At 46.0% G+C, this 22,126-nt stretch overlaps 1 protein-coding gene and 10 non-coding genes across 11 annotated transcripts in view; all 11 read left to right on the top strand.

Annotated features, from left to right (window-relative positions):
- The window catches only part of LOC130330737 (uncharacterized), a 51,627-nt gene that overhangs the window by 6,098 nt on the left and 23,403 nt on the right, over positions 1 to 22,126 (top strand). The window lies entirely within an intron of this gene.
- On the top strand, positions 49 to 239 carry LOC130330770 (U2 spliceosomal RNA). The gene has a single exon (XR_008873834.1). It is a non-coding gene; the product is annotated as a U2 spliceosomal RNA (small nuclear RNA).
- LOC130330747 (U2 spliceosomal RNA) lies at positions 2,330 to 2,520 on the top strand. The gene has a single exon (XR_008873813.1). It is a non-coding gene; the product is annotated as a U2 spliceosomal RNA (small nuclear RNA).
- LOC130330745 (U2 spliceosomal RNA) lies at positions 4,618 to 4,808 on the top strand. Its single transcript, XR_008873812.1, has one exon. It is a non-coding gene; the product is annotated as a U2 spliceosomal RNA (small nuclear RNA).
- On the top strand, positions 6,893 to 7,083 carry LOC130330743 (U2 spliceosomal RNA). Its single transcript, XR_008873810.1, has one exon. It is a non-coding gene; the product is annotated as a U2 spliceosomal RNA (small nuclear RNA).
- On the top strand, positions 9,150 to 9,340 carry LOC130330742 (U2 spliceosomal RNA). The gene has a single exon (XR_008873809.1). It is a non-coding gene; the product is annotated as a U2 spliceosomal RNA (small nuclear RNA).
- Positions 11,421 to 11,611, top strand: LOC130330741 (U2 spliceosomal RNA). The gene has a single exon (XR_008873808.1). It is a non-coding gene; the product is annotated as a U2 spliceosomal RNA (small nuclear RNA).
- On the top strand, positions 13,674 to 13,864 carry LOC130330830 (U2 spliceosomal RNA). Its single transcript, XR_008873873.1, has one exon. It is a non-coding gene; the product is annotated as a U2 spliceosomal RNA (small nuclear RNA).
- Positions 15,960 to 16,150, top strand: LOC130330740 (U2 spliceosomal RNA). Its single transcript, XR_008873807.1, has one exon. It is a non-coding gene; the product is annotated as a U2 spliceosomal RNA (small nuclear RNA).
- On the top strand, positions 18,213 to 18,403 carry LOC130330738 (U2 spliceosomal RNA). Its single transcript, XR_008873805.1, has one exon. It is a non-coding gene; the product is annotated as a U2 spliceosomal RNA (small nuclear RNA).
- Positions 20,495 to 20,685, top strand: LOC130330775 (U2 spliceosomal RNA). Its single transcript, XR_008873839.1, has one exon. It is a non-coding gene; the product is annotated as a U2 spliceosomal RNA (small nuclear RNA).

Genomic DNA, 22,126 nt, shown 5'->3' with positions numbered 1-22,126 from the left:
GATAGTGCCCATGATGGGCACCTTGTTGGGCCCGCCCCTTTCACGGTTATCGCTTCTCGGCCTTTTGGCTAAGATCAAGTGTAGTATCTGTTCTTATCAGTTTAATATCTGATACGTCCCCTATCTGGGGACCATATATTAAATGGATTTTTGAGAACGGGGGCCGATTCCGAAGCTTGCTTCCGTCGCCCTATGCATTGACCCGATATGGCAGTATCTTCGGGTACAGTGCACCACCCCCTTACAGGGTTAAAAAGAAAGATTCCTACTTTCATTGCTACCTGCTTGCTGGCTAGCCAGCTAGCCAGCCCTGTGGGCCTTGCTGCTGCTGCAGCCAAAAAACAAAAGGTGGTGCTGCTGCTGCTTCTGCTGCTTCTGCTTGTGTCTGGCCACTGTTGGAGCGTCCAGGCACAGGACTTCTGCTGCTGCTGACTAAATGGCCTCCTTAATTGGATCATTTGAGTAGCCAGCACACCTGTGCAGGTAGGGCATGACATGATAGGCAGCTGCCTTGATAGCGCGTGGGTGCTGAATGTTCCTAATTGACAAAATAAGATTAATGCTTATGAAGAAATATAAAATCTCATCCCTTCCCCAATATCGCGCCACACCCCTACCCCTTAATTCCCTGGTTGAACTTGATGGACATATGTCTTTTTTCGACCGTACTAACTATGTAACTATGTAACATAACATGGGGGGGGGGGGGGGGGGTCTCCTGGCTGTTCACACAGGTGTGTCATTGCTGTACATTGACCATGCATTGCTTCTGTGGTATTGCAAAGGCAAAGACAAATGCTTCCAGCCATCCATTGCACTAATGGATTGGTCATCAGCTGGCTGTCTATGTCCCGCATCAATATAGACCAAAGTACAGAGGGTTAGGCTATGCTATTGTGCACCTACCTGATGCATCAGAAGGTGCGAGGCCCTTGCTAAATTCTGTGCACAGACTTTGAGATCTATACTTTAGACTGTATCTAAACCTGCTCCAACATGGACTGACATTCTGGCCTACTTTCAGCCGATGCGACTTGTCTGTCGCTGAACAGTCGCTTTTTATGTATTCAGCACCTATGTATAATGTTGTAAAAATGCTCTAGAAGCTAAAGTCGCAGAAATGTCACACATATTTGGCCTGCAACTTTCTGTGCGACAAATTCAGACAGGAAAAATCAGTATAAATCCTTAGAAAATTATCCCCCAGTGTCTCCATCTGCTGGCGGTATTGAATAAGCATTGCTGCACTGATGGGGTATGCATTAGACGAAAAAAAAGAAGAAAAAGAAGAATAATACGCCCAGAAAAGAGGCGAAAAGGAGAAAAACGTAAAAAAACGTGAAAAAAAAGTAAGAGGAAGAGAAGGGAAAAAAAGGTGGAAATGGGTTTAAAAGTGATTTCGGCGGAGAATATATATATATATATATATATATATATATATATATATATATATATACGCGCACACACACACATATATATAAACGTATTCTCCGTTGAGATATTGCAGCCGCTGCTGTGTCCAGGCCCAGGAGCCTTAGCACTGTGCTGTGATGTCACTCAATACCACTGACATCACTAGGTGTAAACAACATCTCTCCTTTGCTGTGTATGTGACTATGGAGCTGTTTGGTGATGTCGTCTATTATGGCCTTCATAGAAGCAACAGGAGATTGTTGCATCCATCTAGAACCCTCAGAACTACAGTGCTATGATGTCACTCACTTCCACAGGCCTTGCAGAGTGTAAACAACAACAACCCAGCTTTGTTGTGTATGTAACCATAGGGATTTGTGATGTCACCTAGAACCTTCACAGCAGCGACAGCTTTATGAGGAGCATCAGCACTGCTCTGCCTGAGCAGAACCATCACCGCCATAGGTTGTCAAATAACCCGGGTTTAACCCACACAGGTAAGTCCAATGGGGTGCAGGCATGTCCTCTATGCTTACAGCTTCCCGTGGGTGTTGGTTTGATACCGTTTGGGGACAGCCAAGGAGGCATCTGCAGGCAACAAAGGTAGGTGTGTGCTTGTGTGTGTGTTTCCTATGCAGATCCTAAGCCCAGTGTCACATGCAAGTAGGAGGAGTAAGAAGGGTTCCTGGCAAATCCGGGTTATGGATTGCATTTAAAAAGGCCCCGTGGGAGTGCAATGGGCCCCTGTCTTGCTGCTTAGCAATAATGGTATGGGTTTAGGTTCTGCTGTGTGTACTGGTGGTTGACTGCCCCCCAGCCCAGAGTGTGCATGGAAAATTGTCTGGCAGCCTCCCTGACAGCAAGCAGTGATAGTGCCCATGAAGGGCACCTTGTTGGGCCCGCCCCTTTCACGGTTATCGCTTCTCGGCCTTTTGGCTAAGATCAAGTGTAGTATCTGTTCTTATCAGTTTAATATCTGATACGTCCCCTATCTGGGGACCATATATTAAATGGATTTTTGAGAACGGGGGCCGATTTCGAAGCTTGCTTCCGTCGCCCTATGCATTGACCCGATATGGCAGTATCTTCGGGTACAGTGCACCACCCCCTTACAGGGTTAAAAAGAAAGATTCCTACTTTCATTGCTACCTGCTTGCTGGCTAGCCAGCTAGCCAGCCCTGTGGGCCTTGCTGCTGCTGCAGCCAAAAAACAAAAGGTGGTGCTGCTGCTGCTTCTGCTGCTTCTGCTTCTGCTTGTGTCTGGCCGCTGTTGGAGCGTCCAGGCACAGGACTTCTGCTGCTGCTGACTAAATGGCCTCCTTAATTGGATCATTTGAGTAGCCAGCACACCTGTGCAGGTAGGGCATGACATGATAGGCAGCTGCCTTGATAGCGGGTGGGTGCTGAATGTTCCTAATTGACAAAATAAGATTAATGCTTATGAAGAAATATAAAATCTCATCCCTTCCCCAATATCGCGCCACACCCCTACCCCTTAATTCCCTGGTTGAACTTGATGGACATATGTCTTTTTTCGACCGTACTAACTATGTAACTATGTAACATAACATGGGGGGGGGGGGGGGGGGTCTCCTGGCTGTTCACACAGGTGTGTCATTGCTGTACATTGACCATGCATTGCTTCTGTGGTATTGCAAAGGCAAAGACAAATGCTTCCAGCCATCCATTGCACTAATGGATTGGTCATCAGCTGGCTGTCTATGTCCCGCATCAATATAGACCAAAGTACAGAGGGTTAGGCTATGCTATTGTGCACCTACCTGATGCATCAGAAGGTGCGAGGCCCTTGCTAAATTCTGTGCACAGACTTTGAGATCTATACTTTAGACTGTATCTAAACCTGCTCCAACATGGACTGACATTCTGGCCTACTTTCAGCCGATGCGACTTGTCTGTCGCTGAACAGTCGCTTTTTATGTATTCAGCACCTATGTATAATGTTGTAAAAATGCTCTAGAAGCTAAAGTCGCAGAAATGTCACACATATTTGGCCTGCAACTTTCTGTGCGACAAATTCAGACAGGAAAAATCAGTATAAATCCTTAGAAAATTATCCCCCAGTGTCTCCATCTGCTGGCGGTATTGAATAAGCATTGCTGCACTGATGGGGTATGCATTAGACGAAAAAAAAGAAGAAAAAGAAGAATAATACGCCCAGAAAAGAGGCGAAAAGGAGAAAAACGTAAAAAAACGTGAAAAAAAAGTAAGAGGAAGAGAAGGGAAAAAAAGGTGGAAATGGGTTTAAAAGTGATTTCGGCGGAGAAATATATATATATATATATATATATATATATATATATATATATATATACGCGCACACACACACATATATATAAACGTATTCTCCGTTGAGATATTGCAGCCGCTGCTGTGTCCAGGCCCAGGAGCCTTAGCACTGTGCTGTGATGTCACTCAATACCACTGACATCACTAGGTGTAAACAACATCTCTCCTTTGCTGTGTATGTGACTATGGAGCTGTTTGGTGATGTCGTCTATTATGGCCTTCATAGAAGCAACAGGAGATTGTTGCATCCATCTAGAACCCTCAGAACTACAGTGCTATGATGTCACTCACTTCCACAGGCCTTGCAGAGTGTAAACAACAACAACCCAGCTTTGTTGTGTATGTAACCATAGGGATTTGTGATGTCACCTAGAACCTTCACAGCAGCGACAGCTTTATGAGGAGCATCAGCACTGCTCTGCCTGAGCAGAACCATCACCGCCATAGGTTGTCAAATAACCCGGGTTTAACCCACACAGGTAAGTCCAATGGGGTGCAGGCATGTCCTCTATGCTTACAGCTTCCCGTGGGTGTTGGTTTGATACCGTTTGGGGACAGCCAAGGAGGCATCTGCAGGCAACAAAGGTAGGTGTGTGCTTGTGTGTGTGTTTCCTATGCAGATCCTAAGCCCAGTGTCACATGCAAGTAGGAGGAGTAAGAAGGGTTCCTGGCAAATCCGGGTTATGGATTGCATTTAAAAAGGCCCCGTGGGAGTGCAATGGGCCCCTGTCTTGCTGCTTAGCAATAATGGTATGGGTTTAGGTTCTGCTGTGTGTACTGGTGGTTGACTGCCCCCCAGCCCAGAGTGTGCATGGAAAATTGTCTGGCAGCCTCCCTGACAGCAAGCAGTGATAGTGCCCATGAAGGGCACCTTGTTGGGCCCGCCCCTTTCACGGTTATCGCTTCTCGGCCTTTTGGCTAAGATCAAGTGTAGTATCTGTTCTTATCAGTTTAATATCTGATACGTCCCCTATCTGGGGACCATATATTAAATGGATTTTTGAGAACGGGGGCCGATTTCGAAGCTTGCTTCCGTCGCCCTATGCATTGACCCGATATGGCAGTATCTTCGGGTACAGTGCACCACCCCCTTACAGGGTTAAAAAGAAAGATTCCTACTTTCATTGCTACCTGCTTGCTGGCTAGCCAGCTAGCCAGCCCTGTGGGCCTTGCTGCTGCTGCAGCCAAAAAACAAAAGGTGGTGCTGCTGCTGCTTCTGCTGCTTCTGCTTGTGTCTGGCCGCTGTTGGAGCGTCCAGGCACAGGACTTCTGCTGCTGCTGACTAAATGGCCTCCTTAATTGGATCATTTGAGTAGCCAGCACACCTGTGCAGGTAGGGCATGACATGATAGGCAGCTGCCTTGATAGCGGGTGGGTGCTGAATGTTCCTAATTGACAAAATAAGATTAATGCTTATGAAGAAATATAAAATCTCATCCCTTCCCCAATATCGCGCCACACCCCTACCCCTTAATTCCCTGGTTGAACTTGATGGACATATGTCTTTTTTCGACCGTACTAACTATGTAACTATGTAACATAACATGGGGGGGGGGGTCTCCTGGCTGTTCACACAGGTGTGTCATTGCTGTACATTGACCATGCATTGCTTCTGTGGTATTGCAAAGGCAAAGACAAATGCTTCCAGCCATCCATTGCACTAATGGATTGGTCATCAGCTGGCTGTCTATGTCCCGCATCAATATAGACCAAAGTACAGAGGGTTAGGCTATGCTATTGTGCACCTACCTGATGCATCAGAAGGTGCGAGGCCCTTGCTAAATTCTGTGCACAGACTTTGAGATCTATACTTTAGACTGTATCTAAACCTGCTCCAACATGGACTGACATTCTGGCCTACTTTCAGCCGATGCGACTTGTCTGTCGCTGAACAGTCGCTTTTTATGTATTCAGCACCTATGTATAATGTTGTAAAAATGCTCTAGAAGCTAAAGTCGCAGAAATGTCACACATATTTGGCCTGCAACTTTCTGTGCGACAAATTCAGACAGGAAAAATCAGTATAAATCCTTAGAAAATTATCCCCCAGTGTCTCCATCTGCTGGCGGTATTGAATAAGCATTGCTGCACAGATGGGGTATGCATTAGACGAAAAAAAAGAAGAAAAAGAAGAATAATACGCCCAGAAAAGAGGCGAAAAGGAGAAAAACGTAAAAAAACGTGAAAAAAAAGTAAGAGGAAGAGAAGGGAAAAAAAGGTGGAAATGGGTTTAAAAGTGATTTCGGCGGAGAAATATATATATATATATATATATATATATATATATATATATATATATACGCGCACACACACACATATATATAAACGTATTCTCCGTTGAGATATTGCAGCCGCTGCTGTGTCCAGGCCCAGGAGCCTTAGCACTGTGCTGTGATGTCACTCAATACCACTGACATCACTAGGTGTAAACAACATCTCTCCTTTGCTGTGTATGTGACTATGGAGCTGTTTGGTGATGTCGTCTATTATGGCCTTCATAGAAGCAACAGGAGATTGTTGCATCCATCTAGAACCCTCAGAACTACAGTGCTATGATGTCACTCACTTCCACAGGCCTTGCAGAGTGTAAACAACAACAACCCAGCTTTGTTGTGTATGTAACCATAGGGATTTGTGATGTCACCTAGAACCTTCACAGCAGCGACAGCTTTATGAGGAGCATCAGCACTGCTCTGCCTGAGCAGAACCATCACCGCCATAGGTTGTCAAATAACCCGGGTTTAACCCACACAGGTAAGTCCAATGGGGTGCAGGCATGTCCTCTATGCTTACAGCTTCCCGTGGGTGTTGGTTTGATACCGTTTGGGGACAGCCAAGGAGGCATCTGCAGGCAACAAAGGTAGGTGTGTGCTTGTGTGTGTGTTTCCTATGCAGATCCTAAGCCCAGTGTCACATGCAAGTAGGAGGAGTAAGAAGGGTTCCTGGCAAATCCGGGTTATGGATTGCATTTAAAAAGGCCCCGTGGGAGTGCAATGGGCCCCTGTCTTGCTGCTTAGCAATAATGGTATGGGTTTAGGTTCTGCTGTGTGTACTGGTGGTTGACTGCCCCCCAGCCCAGAGTGTGCATGGAAAATTGTCTGGCAGCCTCCCTGACAGCAAGCAGTGATAGTGCCCATGAAGGGCACCTTGTTGGGCCCGCCCCTTTCACGGTTATCGCTTCTCGGCCTTTTGGCTAAGATCAAGTGTAGTATCTGTTCTTATCAGTTTAATATCTGATACGTCCCCTATCTGGGGACCATATATTAAATGGATTTTTGAGAACGGGGGCCGATTTCGAAGCTTGCTTCCGTCGCCCTATGCATTGACCCGATATGGCAGTATCTTCGGGTACAGTGCACCACCCCCTTACAGGGTTAAAAAGAAAGATTCCTACTTTCATTGCTACCTGCTTGCTGGCTAGCCAGCTAGCCAGCCCTGTGGGCCTTGCTGCTGCTGCAGCCAAAAAACAAAAGGTGGTGCTGCTGCTGCTTCTGCTGCTTCTGCTTGTGTCTGGCCGCTGTTGGAGCATCCAGGCACAGGACTTCTGCTGCTGCTGACTAAATGGCCTCCTTAATTGGATCATTTGAGTAGCCAGCACACCTGTGCAGGTAGGGCATGACATGATAGGCAGCTGCCTTGATAGCGGGTGGGTGCTGAATGTTCCTAATTGACAAAATATAAAATCTCATCCCTTCCCCAATATCGCGCCACACCCCTACCCCTTAATTCCCTGGTTGAACTTGATGGACATATGTCTTTTTTCGACCGTACTAACTATGTAACTATGTAACATAACATGGGGGGGGGGGGGGGGGTCTCCTGGCTGTTCACACAGGTGTGTCATTGCTGTACATTGACCATGCATTGCTTCTGTGGTATTGCAAAGGCAAAGACAAATGCTTCCAGCCATCCATTGCACTAATGGATTGGTCATCAGCTGGCTGTCTATGTCCCGCATCAATATAGACCAAAGTACAGAGGGTTAGGCTATGCTATTGTGCACCTACCTGATGCATCAGAAGGTGCGAGGCCCTTGCTAAATTCTGTGCACAGACTTTGAGATCTATACTTTAGACTGTATCTAAACCTGCTCCAACATGGACTGACATTCTGGCCTACTTTCAGCCGATGCGACTTGTCTGTCGCTGAACAGTCGCTTTTTATGTATTCAGCACCTATGTATAATGTTGTAAAAATGCTCTAGAAGCTAAAGTCGCAGAAATGTCACACATATTTGGCCTGCAACTTTCTGTGCGACAAATTCAGACAGGAAAAATCAGTATAAATCCTTAGAAAATTATCCCCCAGTGTCTCCATCTGCTGGCGGTATTGAATAAGCATTGCTGCACTGATGGGGTATGCATTAGACGAAAAAAAAGAAGAAAAAGAAGAATAATACGCCCAGAAAAGAGGCGAAAAGGAGAAAAACGTAAAAAAACGTGAAAAAAAAGTAAGAGGAAGAGAAGGGAAAAAAAGGTGGAAATGGGTTTAAAAGTGATTTCGGCGGAGAAATATATATATATATATATATATATATATATATATATATATATATACGCGCACACACACACATATATATAAACGTATTCTCCGTTGAGATATTGCAGCCGCTGCTGTGTCCAGGCCCAGGAGCCTTAGCACTGTGCTGTGATGTCACTCAATACCACTGACATCACTAGGTGTAAACAACATCTCTCCTTTGCTGTGTATGTGACTATGGAGCTGTTTGGTGATGTCGTCTATTATGGCCTTCATAGAAGCAACAGGAGATTGTTGCATCCATCTAGAACCCTCAGAAACTACAGTGCTATGATGTCACTCACTTCCACAGGCCTTGCAGAGTGTAAACAACAACAACCCAGCTTTGTTGTGTATGTAACCATAGGGATTTGTGATGTCACCTAGAACCTTCACAGCAGCGACAGCTTTATGAGGAGCATCAGCACTGCTCTGCCTGAGCAGAACCATCACCGCCATAGGTTGTCAAATAACCCGGGTTTAACCCACACAGGTAAGTCCAATGGGGTGCAGGCATGTCCTCTATGCTTACAGCTTCCCGTGGGTGTTGGTTTGATACCGTTTGGGGACAGCCAAGGAGGCATCTGCAGGCAACAAAGGTAGGTGTGTGCTTGTGTGTGTGTTTCCTATGCAGATCCTAAGCCCAGTGTCACATGCAAGTAGGAGGAGTAAGAAGGGTTCCTGGCAAATCCGGGTTATGGATTGCATTTAAAAAGGCCCCGTGGGAGTGCAATGGGCCCCTGTCTTGCTGCTTAGCAATAATGGTATGGGTTTAGGTTCTGCTGTGTGTACTGGTGGTTGACTGCCCCCCAGCCCAGAGTGTGCATGGAAAATTGTCTGGCAGCCTCCCTGACAGCAAGCAGTGATAGTGCCCATGAAGGGCACCTTGTTGGGCCCGCCCCTTTCACGGTTATCGCTTCTCGGCCTTTTGGCTAAGATCAAGTGTAGTATCTGTTCTTATCAGTTTAATATCTGATACGTCCCCTATCTGGGGACCATATATTAAATGGATTTTTGAGAACGGGGGCCGATTTCGAAGCTTGCTTCCGTCGCCCTATGCATTGACCCGATATGGCAGTATCTTCGGGTACAGTGCACCACCCCCTTACAGGGTTAAAAAGAAAGATTCCTACTTTCATTGCTACCTGCTTGCTGGCTAGCCAGCTAGCCAGCCCTGTGGGCCTTGCTGCTGCTGCAGCCAAAAAACAAAAGGTGGTGCTGCTGCTGCTTCTGCTGCTTCTGCTTGTGTCTGGCCGCTGTTGGAGCGTCCAGGCACAGGACTTCTGCTGCTGCTGACTAAATGGCCTCCTTAATTGGATCATTTGAGTAGCCAGCACACCTGTGCAGGTAGGGCATGACATGATAGGCAGCTGCCTTGATAGCGGGTGGGTGCTGAATGTTCCTAATTGACAAAATAAGATTAATGCTTATGAAGAAATATAAAATCTCATCCCTTCCCCAATATCGCGCCACACCCCTACCCCTTAATTCCCTGGTTGAACTTGATGGACATATGTCTTTTTTCGACCGTACTAACTATGTAACTATGTAACATAACATGGGGGGGGGGGTCTCCTGGCTGTTCACACAGGTGTGTCATTGCTGTACATTGACCATGCATTGCTTCTGTGGTATTGCAAAGGCAAAGACAAATGCTTCCAGCCATCCATTGCACTAATGGATTGGTCATCAGCTGGCTGTCTATGTCCCGCATCAATATAGACCAAAGTACAGAGGGTTAGGCTATGCTATTGTGCACCTACCTGATGCATCAGAAGGTGCGAGGCCCTTGCTAAATTCTGTGCACAGACTTTGAGATCTATACTTTAGACTGTATCTAAACCTGCTCCAACATGGACTGACATTCTGGCCTACTTTCAGCCGATGCGACTTGTCTGTCGCTGAACAGTCGCTTTTTATGTATTCAGCACCTATGTATAATGTTGTAAAAATGCTCTAGAAGCTAAAGTCGCAGAAATGTCACACATATTTGGCCTGCAACTTTCTGTGCGACAAATTCAGACAGGAAAAATCAGTATAAATCCTTAGAAAATTATCCCCCAGTGTCTCCATCTGCTGGCGGTATTGAATAAGCATTGCTGCACAGATGGGGTATGCATTAGACGAAAAAAAAGAAGAAAAAGAAGAATAATACGCCCAGAAAAGAGGCGAAAAGGAGAAAAACGTAAAAAAACGTGAAAAAAAAGTAAGAGGAAGAGAAGGGAAAAAAAGGTGGAAATGGGTTTAAAAGTGATTTCGGCGGAGAAATATATATATATATATATATATATATATATATATATATATATACGCGCACACACACACATATATATAAACGTATTCTCCGTTGAGATATTGCAGCCGCTGCTGTGTCCAGGCCCAGGAGCCTTAGCACTGTGCTGTGATGTCACTCAATACCACTGACATCACTAGGTGTAAACAACATCTCTCCTTTGCTGTGTATGTGACTATGGAGCTGTTTGGTGATGTCGTCTATTATGGCCTTCATAGAAGCAACAGGAGATTGTTGCATCCATCTAGAACCCTCAGAACTACAGTGCTATGATGTCACTCACTTCCACAGGCCTTGCAGAGTGTAAACAACAACAACCCAGCTTTGTTGTGTATGTAACCATAGGGATTTGTGATGTCACCTAGAACCTTCACAGCAGCGACAGCTTTATGAGGAGCATCAGCACTGCTCTGCCTGAGCAGAACCATCACCGCCATAGGTTGTCAAATAACCCGGGTTTAACCCACACAGGTAAGTCCAATGGGGTGCAGGCATGTCCTCTATGCTTACAGCTTCCCGTGGGTGTTGGTTTGATACCGTTTGGGGACAGCCAAGGAGGCATCTGCAGGCAACAAAGGTAGGTGTGTGCTTGTGTGTGTGTTTCCTATGCAGATCCTAAGCCCAGTGTCACATGCAAGTAGGAGGAGTAAGAAGGGTTCCTGGCAAATCCGGGTTATGGATTGCATTTAAAAAGGCCCCGTGGGAGTGCAATGGGCCCCTGTCTTGCTGCTTAGCAATAATGGTATGGGTTTAGGTTCTGCTGTGTGTACTGGTGGTTGACTGCCCCCCAGCCCAGAGTGTGCATGGAAAATTGTCTGGCAGCCTCCCTGACAGCAAGCAGTGATAGTGCCCATGAAGGGCACCTTGTTGGGCCCGCCCCTTTCACGGTTATCGCTTCTCGGCCTTTTGGCTAAGATCAAGTGTAGTATCTGTTCTTATCAGTTTAATATCTGATACGTCCCCTATCTGGGGACCATATATTAAATGGATTTTTGAGAACGGGGGCCGATTTCGAAGCTTGCTTCCGTCGCCCTATGCATTGACCCGATATGGCAGTATCTTCGGGTACAGTGCACCACCCCCTTACAGGGTTAAAAAGAAAGATTCCTACTTTCATTGCTACCTGCTTGCTGGCTAGCCAGCTAGCCAGCCCTGTGGGCCTTGCTGCTGCTGCAGCCAAAAAACAAAAGGTGGTGCTGCTGCTGCTTCTGCTGCTTCTGCTTGTGTCTGGCCGCTGTTGGAGCATCCAGGCACAGGACTTCTGCTGCTGCTGACTAAATGGCCTCCTTAATTGGATCATTTGAGTAGCCAGCACACCTGTGCAGGTAGGGCATGACATGATAGGCAGCTGCCTTGATAGCGGGTGGGTGCTGAATGTTCCTAATTGACAAAATATAAAATCTCATCCCTTCCCCAATATCGCGCCACACCCCTACCCCTTAATTCCCTGGTTGAACTTGATGGACATATGTCTTTTTTCGACCGTACTAACTATGTAACTATGTAACATAACATGGGGGGGGGGGGGGGGTCTCCTGGCTGTTCACACAGGTGTGTCATTGCTGTACATTGACCATGCATTGCTTCTGTGGTATTGCAAAGGCAAAGACAAATGCTTCCAGCCATCCATTGCACTAATGGATTGGTCATCAGCTGGCTGTCTATGTCCCGCATCAATATAGACCAAAGTACAGAGGGTTAGGCTATGCTATTGTGCACCTACCTGATGCATCAGAAGGTGCGAGGCCCTTGCTAAATTCTGTGCACAGACTTTGAGATCTATACTTTAGACTGTATCTAAACCTGCTCCAACATGGACTGACATTCTGGCCTACTTTCAGCCGATGCGACTTGTCTGTCGCTGAACAGTCGCTTTTTATGTATTCAGCACCTATGTATAATGTTGTAAAAATGCTCTAGAAGCTAAAGTCGCAGAAATGTCACACATATTTGGCCTGCAACTTTCTGTGCGACAAATTCAGACAGGAAAAATCAGTATAAATCCTTAGAAAATTATCCCCCAGTGTCTCCATCTGCTGGCGGTATTGAATAAGCATTGCTGCACTGATGGGGTATGCATTAGACGAAAAAAAAGAAGAAAAAGAAGAATAATACGCCCAGAAAAGAGGCGAAAAGGAGAAAAACGTAAAAAAACGTGAAAAAAAAGTAAGAGGAAGAGAAGGGAAAAAAAGGTGGAAATGGGTTTAAAAGTGATTTCGGCGGAGAAATATATATATATATATATATATATATATATATATATATATATACGCGCACACACACACATATATATAAACGTATTCTCCGTTGAGATATTGCAGCCGCTGCTGTGTCCAGGCCCAGGAGCCTTAGCACTGTGCTGTGATGTCACTCAATACCACTGACATCACTAGGTGTAAACAACATCTCTCCTTTGCTGTGTATGTGACTATGGAGCTGTTTGGTGATGTCGTCTATTATGGCCTTCATAGAAGCAACAGGAGATTGTTGCATCCATCTAGAACCCTCAGAACTACAGTGCTATGATGTCACTCACTTCCACAGGCCTTGCAGAGTGTAAACAACAACAACCCAGCTTTGTTGTGTATGTAACCATAGGGATTTGTGATGTCACCTAGAACCTTCACAGCAGCGACAGCTTTATGAGGAGCATCAGCACTGCTCTGCCTGAGCAGAACCATCACCGCCATAGGTTGTCAAATAACCCGGGTTTAACCCACACAGGTAAGTCCAATGGGGTGCAGGCATGTCCTCTATGCTTACAGCTTCCCGTGGGTGTTGGTTTGATACCGTTTGGGGACAGCCAAGGAGGCATCTGCAGGCAACAAAGGTAGGTGTGTGCTTGTGTGTGTGTTTCCTATGCAGATCCTAAGCCCAGTGTCACATGCAAGTAGGAGGAGTAAGAAGGGTTCCTGGCAAATCCGGGTTATGGATTGCATTTAAAAAGGCCCCGTGGGAGTGCAATGGGCCCCTGTCTTGCTGCTTAGCAATAATGGTATGGGTTTAGGTTCTGCTGTGTGTACTGGTGGTTGACTGCCCCCCAGCCCAGAGTGTGCATGGAAAATTGTCTGGCAGCCTCCCTGACAGCAAGCAGTGATAGTGCCCATGAAGGGCACCTTGTTGGGCCCGCCCCTTTCACGGTTATCGCTTCTCGGCCTTTTGGCTAAGATCAAGTGTAGTATCTGTTCTTATCAGTTTAATATCTGATACGTCCCCTATCTGGGGACCATATATTAAATGGATTTTTGAGAACGGGGGCTGATTTCGAAGCTTGCTTCCGTCGCCCTATGCATTGACCCGATATGGCAGTATCTTCGGGTACAGTGCACCACCCCCTTACAGGGTTAAAAAGAAAGATTCCTACTTTCATTGCTACCTGCTTGCTGGCTAGCCAGCTAGCCAGCCCTGTGGGCCTTGCTGCTGCTGCAGCCAAAAAACAAAAGGTGGTGCTGCTGCTGCTTCTGCTGCTTCTGCTTCTGCTTGTGTCTGGCCGCTGTTGGAGCGTCCAGGCACAGGACTTCTGCTGCTGCTGACTAAATGGCCTCCTTAATTGGATCATTTGAGTAGCCAGCACACCTGTGCAGGTAGGGCATGACATGATAGGCAGCTGCCTTGATAGCGGGTGGGTGCTGAATGTTCCTAATTGACAAAATAAGATTAATGCTTATGAAGAAATATAAAATCTCATCCCTTCCCCAATATCGCGCCACACCCCTACCCCTTAATTCCCTGGTTGAACTTGATGGACATATGTCTTTTTTCGACCGTACTAACTATGTAACTATGTAACATAACATGGGGGGGGGGGGGGTCTCCTGGCTGTTCACACAGGTGTGTCATTGCTGTACATTGACCATGCATTGCTTCTGTGGTATTGCAAAGGCAAAGACAAATGCTTCCAGCCATCCATTGCACTAATGGATTGGTCATCAGCTGGCTGTCTATGTCCCGCATCAATATAGACCAAAGTACAGAGGGTTAGGCTATGCTATTGTGCACCTACCTGATGCATCAGAAGGTGCGAGGCCCTTGCTAAATTCTGTGCACAGACTTTGAGATCTATACGTTAGACTGTATCTAAACCTGCTCCAACATGGACTGACATTCTGGCCTACTTTCAGCCGATGCGACTTGTCTGTCGCTGAACAGTCGCTTTTTATGTATTCAGCACCTATGTATAATGTTGTAAAAATGCTCTAGAAGCTAAAGTCGCAGAAATGTCACACATATTTGGCCTGCAACTTTCTGTGCGACAAATTCAGACAGGAAAAATCAGTATAAATCCTTAGAAAATTATCCCCCAGTGTCTCCATCTGCTGGCGGTATTGAATAAGCATTGCTGCACTGATGGGGTATGCATTAGACGAAAAAAAAGAAGAAAAAGAAGAATAATACGCCCAGAAAAGAGGCGAAAAGGAGAAAAACGTAAAAAAACGTGAAAAAAAAGTAAGAGGAAGAGAAGGGAAAAAAAGGTGGAAATGGGTTTAAAAGTGATTTCGGCGGAGAAATATATATATATATATATATATATATAGATATATATATATATATATACGCGCACACACACACATATATATAAACGTATTCTCCGTTGAGATATTGCAGCCGCTGCTGTGTCCAGGCCCAGGAGCCTTAGCACTGTGCTGTGATGTCACTCAATACCACTGACATCACTAGGTGTAAACAACATCTCTCCTTTGCTGTGTATGTGACTATGGAGCTGTTTGGTGATGTCGTCTATTATGGCCTTCATAGAAGCAACAGGAGATTGTTGCATCCATCTAGAACCCTCAGAACTACAGTGCTATGATGTCACTCACTTCCACAGGCCTTGCAGAGTGTAAACAACAACAACCCAGCTTTGTTGTGTATGTAACCATAGGGATTTGTGATGTCACCTAGAACCTTCACAGCAGCGACAGCTTTATGAGGAGCATCAGCACTGCTCTGCCTGAGCAGAACCATCACCGCCATAGGTTGTCAAATAACCCGGGTTTAACCCACACAGGTAAGTCCAATGGGGTGCAGGCATGTCCTCTATGCTTACAGCTTCCCGTGGGTGTTGGTTTGATACCGTTTGGGGACAGCCAAGGAGGCATCTGCAGGCAACAAAGGTAGGTGTGTGCTTGTGTGTGTGTTTCCTATGCAGATCCTAAGCCCAGTGTCACATGCAAGTAGGAGGAGTAAGAAGGGTTCCTGGCAAATCCGGGTTATGGATTGCATTTAAAAAGGCCCCCGTGGGAGTGCAATGGGCCCCTGTCTTGCTGCTTAGCAATAATGGTATGGGTTTAGGTTCTGCTGTGTGTACTGGTGGTTGACTGCCCCCCCAGCCCAGAGTGTGCATGGAAAATTGTCTGGCAGCCTCCCTGACAGCAAGCAGTGATAGTGCCCATGAAGGGCACCTTGTTGGGCCCGCCCCTTTCACGGTTATCGCTTCTCGGCCTTTTGGCTAAGATCAAGTGTAGTATCTGTTCTTATCAGTTTAATATCTGATACGTCCCCTATCTGGGGACCATATATTAAATGGATTTTTGAGAACGGGGGCCGATTTCGAAGCTTGCTTCCGTCGCCCTATGCATTGACCCGATATGGCAGTATCTTCGGGTACAGTGCACCACCCCCTTACAGGGTTAAAAAGAAAGATTCCTACTTTCATTGCTACCTGCTTGCTGGCTAGCCAGCTAGCCAGCCCTGTGGGCCTTGCTGCTGCTGCAGCCAAAAAACAAAAGGTGGTGCTGCTGCTGCTTCTGCTGCTTCTGCTTGTGTCTGGCCGCTGTTGGAGCATCCAGGCACAGGACTTCTGCTGCTGCTGACTAAATGGCCTCCTTAATTGGATCATTTGAGTAGCCAGCACACCTGTGCAGGTAGGGCATGACATGATAGGCAGCTGCCTTGATAGCGGGTGGGTGCTGAATGTTCCTAATTGACAAAATATAAAATCTCATCCCTTCCCCAATATCGCGCCACACCCCTACCCCTTAATTCCCTGGTTGAACTTGATGGACATATGTCTTTTTTCGACCGTACTAACTATGTAACTATGTAACATAACATGGGGGGGGGGGGGGGGTCTCCTGGCTGTTCACACAGGTGTGTCATTGCTGTACATTGACCATGCATTGCTTCTGTGGTATTGCAAAGGCAAAGACAAATGCTTCCAGCCATCCATTGCACTAATGGATTGGTCATCAGCTGGCTGTCTATGTCCCGCATCAATATAGACCAAAGTACAGAGGGTTAGGCTATGCTATTGTGCACCTACCTGATGCATCAGAAGGTGCGAGGCCCTTGCTAAATTCTGTGCACAGACTTTGAGATCTATACTTTAGACTGTATCTAAACCTGCTCCAACATGGACTGACATTCTGGCCTACTTTCAGCCGATGCGACTTGTCTGTCGCTGAACAGTCGCTTTTTATGTATTCAGCACCTATGTATAATGTTGTAAAAATGCTCTAGAAGCTAAAGTCGCAGAAATGTCACACATATTTGGCCTGCAACTTTCTGTGCGACAAATTCAGACAGGAAAAATCAGTATAAATCCTTAGAAAATTATCCCCCAGTGTCTCCATCTGCTGGCGGTATTGAATAAGCATTGCTGCACTGATGGGGTATGCATTAGACGAAAAAAAAGAAGAAAAAGAAGAATAATACGCCCAGAAAAGAGGCGAAAAGGAGAAAAACGTAAAAAAACGTGAAAAAAAAGTAAGAGGAAGAGAAGGGAAAAAAAGGTGGAAATGGGTTTAAAAGTGATTTCGGCGGAGAAATATATATATATATATATATATATATATATATATATATATATACGCGCACACACACACATATATATAAACGTATTCTCCGTTGAGATATTGCAGCCGCTGCTGTGTCCAGGCCCAGGAGCCTTAGCACTGTGCTGTGATGTCACTCAATACCACTGACATCACTAGGTGTAAACAACATCTCTCCTTTGCTGTGTATGTGACTATGGAGCTGTTTGGTGATGTCGTCTATTATGGCCTTCATAGAAGCAACAGGAGATTGTTGCATCCATCTAGAACCCTCAGAACTACAGTGCTATGATGTCACTCACTTCCACAGGCCTTGCAGAGTGTAAACAACAACAACCCAGCTTTGTTGTGTATGTAACCATAGGGATTTGTGATGTCACCTAGAACCTTCACAGCAGCGACAGCTTTATGAGGAGCATCAGCACTGCTCTGCCTGAGCAGAACCATCACCGCCATAGGTTGTCAAATAACCCGGGTTTAACCCACACAGGTAAGTCCAATGGGGTGCAGGCATGTCCTCTATGCTTACAGCTTCCCGTGGGTGTTGGTTTGATACCGTTTGGGGACAGCCAAGGAGGCATCTGCAGGCAACAAAGGTAGGTGTGTGCTTGTGTGTGTGTTTCCTATGCAGATCCTAAGCCCAGTGTCACATGCAAGTAGGAGGAGTAAGAAGGGTTCCTGGCAAATCCGGGTTATGGATTGCATTTAAAAAGGCCCCGTGGGAGTGCAATGGGCCCCTGTCTTGCTGCTTAGCAATAATGGTATGGGTTTAGGTTCTGCTGTGTGTACTGGTGGTTGACTGCCCCCCAGCCCAGAGTGTGCATGGAAAATTGTCTGGCAGCCTCCCTGACAGCAAGCAGTGATAGTGCCCATGAAGGGCACCTTGTTGGGCCCGCCCCTTTCACGGTTATCGCTTCTCGGCCTTTTGGCTAAGATCAAGTGTAGTATCTGTTCTTATCAGTTTAATATCTGATACGTCCCCTATCTGGGGACCATATATTAAATGGATTTTTGAGAACGGGGGCTGATTTCGAAGCTTGCTTCCGTCGCCCTATGCATTGACCCGATATGGCAGTATCTTCGGGTACAGTGCACCACCCCCTTACAGGGTTAAAAAGAAAGATTCCTACTTTCATTGCTACCTGCTTGCTGGCTAGCCAGCTAGCCAGCCCTGTGGGCCTTGCTGCTGCTGCAGCCAAAAAACAAAAGGTGGTGCTGCTGCTGCTTCTGCTGCTTCTGCTTCTGCTTGTGTCTGGCCGCTGTTGGAGCGTCCAGGCACAGGACTTCTGCTGCTGCTGACTAAATGGCCTCCTTAATTGGATCATTTGAGTAGCCAGCACACCTGTGCAGGTAGGGCATGACATGATAGGCAGCTGCCTTGATAGCGGGTGGGTGCTGAATGTTCCTAATTGACAAAATAAGATTAATGCTTATGAAGAAATATAAAATCTCATCCCTTCCCCAATATCGCGCCACACCCCTACCCCTTAATTCCCTGGTTGAACTTGATGGACATATGTCTTTTTTCGACCGTACTAACTATGTAACTATGTAACATAACATGGGGGGGGGGGGGGTCTCCTGGCTGTTCACACAGGTGTGTCATTGCTGTACATTGACCATGCATTGCTTCTGTGGTATTGCAAAGGCAAAGACAAATGCTTCCAGCCATCCATTGCACTAATGGATTGGTCATCAGCTGGCTGTCTATGTCCCGCATCAATATAGACCAAAGTACAGAGGGTTAGGCTATGCTATTGTGCACCTACCTGATGCATCAGAAGGTGCGAGGCCCTTGCTAAATTCTGTGCACAGACTTTGAGATCTATACGTTAGACTGTATCTAAACCTGCTCCAACATGGACTGACATTCTGGCCTACTTTCAGCCGATGCGACTTGTCTGTCGCTGAACAGTCGCTTTTTATGTATTCAGCACCTATGTATAATGTTGTAAAAATGCTCTAGAAGCTAAAGTCGCAGAAATGTCACACATATTTGGCCTGCAACTTTCTGTGCGACAAATTCAGACAGGAAAAATCAGTATAAATCCTTAGAAAATTATCCCCCAGTGTCTCCATCTGCTGGCGGTATTGAATAAGCATTGCTGCACTGATGGGGTATGCATTAGACGAAAAAAAAGAAGAAAAAGAAGAATAATACGCCCAGAAAAGAGGCGAAAAGGAGAAAAACGTAAAAAAACGTGAAAAAAAAGTAAGAGGAAGAGAAGGGAAAAAAAGGTGGAAATGGGTTTAAAAGTGATTTCGGCGGAGAAATATATATATATATATATATATATAGATATATATATATATATATACGCGCACACACACACATATATATAAACGTATTCTCCGTTGAGATATTGCAGCCGCTGCTGTGTCCAGGCCCAGGAGCCTTAGCACTGTGCTGTGATGTCACTCAATACCACTGACATCACTAGGTGTAAACAACATCTCTCCTTTGCTGTGTATGTGACTATGGAGCTGTTTGGTGATGTCGTCTATTATGGCCTTCATAGAAGCAACAGGAGATTGTTGCATCCATCTAGAACCCTCAGAACTACAGTGCTATGATGTCACTCACTTCCACAGGCCTTGCAGAGTGTAAACAACAACAACCCAGCTTTGTTGTGTATGTAACCATAGGGATTTGTGATGTCACCTAGAACCTTCACAGCAGCGACAGCTTTATGAGGAGCATCAGCACTGCTCTGCCTGAGCAGAACCATCACCGCCATAGGTTGTCAAATAACCCGGGTTTAACCCACACAGGTAAGTCCAATGGGGTGCAGACATGTCCTCTATGCTTACAGCTTCCCGTGGGTGTTGGTTTGATACCGTTTGGGGACAGCCAAGGAGGCATCTGCAGGCAACAAAGGTAGGTGTGTGCTTGTGTGTGTGTTTCCTATGCAGATCCTAAGCCCAGTGTCACATGCAAGTAGGAGGAGTAAGAAGGGTTCCTGGCAAATCCGGGTTATGGATTGCATTTAAAAAGGCCCCGTGGGAGTGCAATGGGCCCCTGTCTTGCTGCTTAGCAATAATGGTATGGGTTTAGGTTCTGCTGTGTGTACTGGTGGTTGACTGCCCCCCAGCCCAGAGTGTGCATGGAAAATTGTCTGGCAGCCTCCCTGACAGCAAGCAGTGATAGTGCCCATGAAGGGCACCTTGTTGGGCCCGCCCCTTTCACGGTTATCGCTTCTCGGCCTTTTGGCTAAGATCAAGTGTAGTATCTGTTCTTATCAGTTTAATATCTGATACGTTCCCTATCTGGGGACCATATATTAAATGGATTTTTGAGAACGGGGGCCGATTTCGAAGCTTGCTTCCGTCGCCCTATGCATTGACCCGATATGGCAGTATCTTCGGGTACAGTGCACCACCCCCTTACAGGGTTAAAAAGAAAGATTCCTACTTTCATTGCTACCTGCTTGCTGGCTAGCCAGCTAGCCAGCCCTGTGGGCCTTGCTGCTGCTGCAGCCAAAAAACAAAAGGTGGTGCTGCTGCTGCTTCTGCTGCTTCTGCTTGTGTCTGGCCGCTGTTGGAGCGTCCAGGCACAGGACTTCTGCTGCTGCTGACTAAATGGCCTCCTTAATTGGATCATTTGAGTAGCCAGCACACCTGTGCAGGTAGGGCATGACATGATAGGCAGCTGCCTTGATAGCGGGTGGGTGCTGAATGTTCATAATTGACAAAATAAGATTAATGCTTATGAAGAAATATAAAATCTCATCCCTTCCCCAATATCGCGCCACACCCCTACCCCTTAATTCCCTGGTTGAACTTGATGGACATATGTCTTTTTTCGACCGTACTAACTATGTAACTATGTAACATAACATGGGGGGGGGGGGGTCTCCTGGCTGTTCACACAGGTGTGTCATTGCTGTACATTGACCATGCATTGCTTCTGTGGTATTGCAAAGGCAAAGACAAATGCTTCCAGCCATCCATTGCACTAATGGATTGGTCATCAGCTGGCTGTCTATGTCCCGCATCAATATAGACCAAAGTACAGAGGGTTAGGCTATGCTATTGTGCACCTACCTGATGCATCAGAAGGTGCGAGGCCCTTGCTAAATTCTGTGCACAGACTTTGAGATCTATACTTTAGACTGTATCTAAACCTGCTCCAACATGGACTGACATTCTGGCCTACTTTCAGCCGATGCGACTTGTCTGTCGCTGAACAGTCGCTTTTTATGTATTCAGCACCTATGTATAATGTTGTAAAAATGCTCTAGAAGCTAAAGTCGCAGAAATGTCACACATATTTGGCCTGCAACTTTCTGTGCGACAAATTCAGACAGGAAAAATCAGTATAAATCCTTAGAAAATTATCCCCCAGTGTCTCCATCTGCTGGCGGTATTGAATAAGCATTGCTGCACTGATGGGGTATGCATTAGACGAAAAAAAAGAAGAAAAAGAAGAATAATACGCCCAGAAAAGAGGCGAAAAGGAGAAAAACGTAAAAAAACGTGAAAAAAAAGTAAGAGGAAGAGAAGGGAAAAAAAGGTGGAAATGGGTTTAAAAGTGATTTCGGCGGAGAAATATATATATATATATATATATATATATATATATACGCGCACACACACACATATATATAAACGTATTCTCCGTTGAGATATTGCAGCCGCTGCTGTGTCCAGGCCCAGGAGCCTTAGCACTGTGCTGTGATGTCACTCAATACCACTGACATCACTAGGTGTAAACAACATCTCTCCTTTGCTGTGTATGTGACTATGGAGCTGTTTGGTGATGTTGTCTATTATGGCCTTCATAGAAGCAACAGGAGATTGTTGCATCCATCTAGAACCCTCAG

This window comes from Hyla sarda, unplaced genomic scaffold, assembly GCF_029499605.1.
Source record: "Hyla sarda isolate aHylSar1 unplaced genomic scaffold, aHylSar1.hap1 scaffold_340, whole genome shotgun sequence".
Taxonomy (NCBI): Eukaryota; Metazoa; Chordata; class Amphibia; order Anura; family Hylidae; genus Hyla; species Hyla sarda.
Note: the sequence above shows the minus strand (reverse complement) of the source record. Positions and strands in the feature narration are given on the sequence as shown.